The sequence below is a fragment of the Myotis brandtii genome, unplaced genomic scaffold (assembly GCF_000412655.1).
Source record: "Myotis brandtii unplaced genomic scaffold, ASM41265v1 scaffold6, whole genome shotgun sequence".
Lineage (NCBI taxonomy): Eukaryota > Metazoa > Chordata > Mammalia > Chiroptera > Vespertilionidae > Myotis > Myotis brandtii.
In genome coordinates, this window is record NW_005370271.1 from 1,153,683 (window position 1) to 1,157,194 (window position 3,512).

At 59.4% G+C, this 3,512-nt stretch overlaps 1 long non-coding RNA gene across 1 annotated transcript in view; it reads right to left on the reverse strand.

Annotated features, from left to right (window-relative positions):
- Positions 1-2,956: 2,956 nt before the first annotated feature.
- The window catches only part of LOC106728351, a 2,777-nt gene continuing 2,221 nt past the window's right edge, over positions 2,957-3,512 (reverse strand). Inside the window, exon 3 of the long non-coding RNA XR_001364645.1 lies at positions 2,957-3,488. This is a non-coding gene — a long non-coding RNA (uncharacterized LOC106728351). The remainder of the gene's footprint in view (positions 3,489-3,512) is intronic.

Here is a 3,512-nt window from a genome sequence, read left to right on the forward strand (position 1 = left end):
CCCCAAGACAAGCCCCCCCCCGCCCCTGCCGCCCCCCAGGGGTTCATACCGCCTTACAAACAGTCGCTTTCTTCTTTCTTTCCTTTTTTTGGGTGCTGTTTAAAAGAGAGTAATGGAAGTCTCAGATCCCCTCACATCATGTTAATGTTAAAGTGGGACTAAAAATAAATCGCGGGTTGCCATGGGAACCCTGACTGTTGCTAGGTTTAGTCTGTGGGGGATTGGGAGCCCTGCTTTTCCTGGCCCTGCTGGAAGGAGGCCTTTGTGACTGTGCAGAGCACCTGGGAGGGGTCCCCGGGGCCTCGCCACCCCCTCCCCCCAAAATCCCCACTAAAGGTGGCCTGGGAGTCAACTCTCCGATGGGTGTCCTTTGGGGCTTTGGGATCCACCCTGGAAGGGGAACTGGGGCTCTGAGGAGCCTCAGAAGAGCAGTTTCCAAGAAGGGGGTGGGGAGGGAGAAGAAAGGCAGGAAGAGGGAGAGATAAGGGGAGGGAGGGCAGACAGACACAGAGAGGGTGAGTGCTGAGCGGGCCTCTCCTCCCTCTCCCTGCGCCCCTGCCCTCGCCCAGGCTGGGCCTGCACCCCCTCTGTGGACCACGGGCCACGCTGGTCCTGGCCACCCTTGGCCCCCCAGGTTCTTCCCAGCCCCTCTCTCTTTGGGCTCGCCAAGGACACCGTGCCCCAACCCCGGCTGTGTCCGGTGCCTTGTGGCCGCCCCTGTGTCCCTGCTCGGGCAGCCTTGGTCGCTGCAAAGCACGTGGTCAAGGGGACAGACTTGAGAGTCAGGCAGACGGGAGTTCAAATCCAGCCTCAGCACTTAGCGCTGTGTGCCCGCAGCCGTTTCCCACGTCTGGGAGGCGCGGTCGCGCCCTGCCCATCGCCGTGGGGGTGAGTGGGAAGGTGTGTGGTCAGGCCGGGCCTGGCAGGGTGTAGAGCTGGCAGCCTTTCCCATGACCCTGAGAACTGCCCGCAGCTGCGGAGGGGACACGCCACTGGCTCGGGTCCACTTTAGGGTCAGGTTTAGCTTGAGGGGGTTCTATTCTGGTCGCAGCGGGATAACGATGCCGGGTTCAGAGAGTCGGCCACTCCGGAGAGGTCGGAAGGTAAGGTCCGCCTGGGGTTCAGGGCTGGGGCTGTGCTCAAGGCCCAGGCCCGCTGGTGAGGCCGAAGCCCCGCGCAGCCCAGACAGGTCCTCAGAGTAGCTGAACTTCTTGACTCGCATTTCTCAAGCCCCATAAAGGGAGTTCCGAGTGTGTAACTTTGAGGATTTCTCCAATCCTCTTCCCTCTTTTCCCCGTCTCCTTGATGCCACACAGATCCCCTGGGTCTCCCCTCTCTCCCCCTTTCCACAAGTCGGCATCATGAACCCCCCTGGAACTGACAGCAGCAGGTCCTTCCCGGGAGGGGGGTGGGGAGGGGAGAGGAAGAGGGGGGCAGGAGGGGAAAGCTGAGTGGCCCTATCAGTGCCGGCCTAGGAAACAGATGGTACAAGGAAGGGGGTCTCCAAAGAGGAGTGAATACAGTGCCTGTTTGCGATGGTGCAGGTCAGGTGCTGGACACCACAGGGTCTGAGCCTCAGGCCGAGGGGAGGGAACCGGGGCGGAGCTCAGAGGGTGTGTGGGGAGGGCCACCAGGAGGGGGTGTGACCTTCAGCCAGGAGAGAACCAAGGCAACCCGTCCCCGACCTCACGCTCCTGCCCCCCTGCCAGCACTGCCCATTGGGCCACCCAACTGGAAGTCCAAGGGCATGAAGGGCCCCTGATGAGGTCCAGACCGGCCAGCACAGTGCAGCGCCCAGCTGGGTAGGGAGGGAAGGGGGCCCTGGAGAGACGGAGACCAGACTTGCAAACCAGGACACTCCAGTGACCGGGACACTCAGACCTTCATCATTTTTGCTTGCGCAGATGGTCACGAACAAATGAGCACAAAGAAGCAATTTTTAATAATAACAGATTTAATTCTTTATAATAACATATGCCCTTTAGGAAAAAAAAACAACACAAAAAATAGCCAAGTCCAAGAGCATGCCCTGGAAGGTTCTGGAAGATGATACCATGTGTCAGACAGCTGAGAGGGACCCAGGAAAGGCTTTGAGGGTGTAGTCTCCAGGGCACAGAGCCGGGCACTAAAGGAACCCCTAAAGGGGCAGAGGCTGTCTCACTGTCATTCATTCACACAGCCTTGTCCAAGGCCCCACCTCCAGATTCTCAACACGAGATGAAGACAATGAGTGCACTCTCCTGCCATCGTCTTCGAGCTTAACATTCTGCCTGGAACCTGCGTAGGGAAATGTAATTGCATTTGAAACCACAGCGTGAAAGAAGGTGAGGCCGGGCGGCTCAAGTGTGGGAAGAAGCGCCATCTCCCAGACCAACCAGAGGCGGAGGAGGAGGCCTGGGGGCACCATGGCTCCCCGGGGAGAGTTCCCACCATGAGGGAGGTTAATGAGGGCGGGCAGCCCGGCCAGGCCCTTCTAAACCCAGAGGAGCAGGGAGAACCCGAGGCTGCATCCCTGCGCACACAGGAGGGCCTCAAGTATGTTCAGTGAACTCAAGGCAACAACACAGACTGGCATTTCATTTCCCATAGCATAGTGTGCACCCTGCTGGCCCCATGAGATGCTCTCGGAAAGGACGGGAGCATGACAGATCCTTAGGGAAGACCCGTCTGCAAGTCACCGAGCTCCGTAGGTGGCCAGAGACCCTGAGAAGAAGCAGGCCTCGTCTTATTTAACGCCGGCAGCCCGGTCCGTGCACCGTATGGAGCACAGGGCCTGCAGCCTTGATGGCTGTTAGCATCCCGAGGCACAGCCTTGAGCAGACTCCCGGGTGGATGTTCCCGGACTGGACCAAGGAGGCCCCTGCAGAGGGTGAGGTGGTCATAGATGGCCCTCCGAAGGCTACATCTAACTCCACCTCTTCATCTGGCAAGGACAAGCCCAGATGTTGGGGTTCGTTCATTCCGCAAGCAGCCCCCGAGTGCCTGCTGTGTGCCAGGTGCGGTTCTAGGCCTGGGATGTGTCAGAGCACAAAACAGACGAAACCCCTGCCCTGGAGCAGCTTCTGTTCCAGCGAGAGCCCTGGCTGCCCCTCCCTCCGCAGCCCTGGGTGCTGTGCGAGCCCTTCCCGTCCTGTGCCATCGCTCGCCAGGCCAGGCAGGGTCACCCGGTCCAGGAGAAGCAATCCGGAAGCTGAGCGGGGCCAGTCGTTTTCAGGCCCTGGAACTGGGCTGCCCGAGTTCAAATCCTGACCTCTCCACTAGTTCATCACTCAGAGCTTCTATTCCCTTCTATGATGAGCATAACAGATACCCCTGCCGGGAGGGTTATTTTGAGAATTGAATGGGAAAACCCACGTAAAGACCTTCGGCCACGGGGGCACATGTTCGCTGTCGGTGGTCATTCTTGCTCCCAGGTATGAAGAGACTGGGTTGGTTGCTGGGCCTGGGGGCTGGGTGAGGTTTGAGAACAGAGGCTGCCATGAGGGGTCCTGAGGGGCAAACAGAGAGAGAAG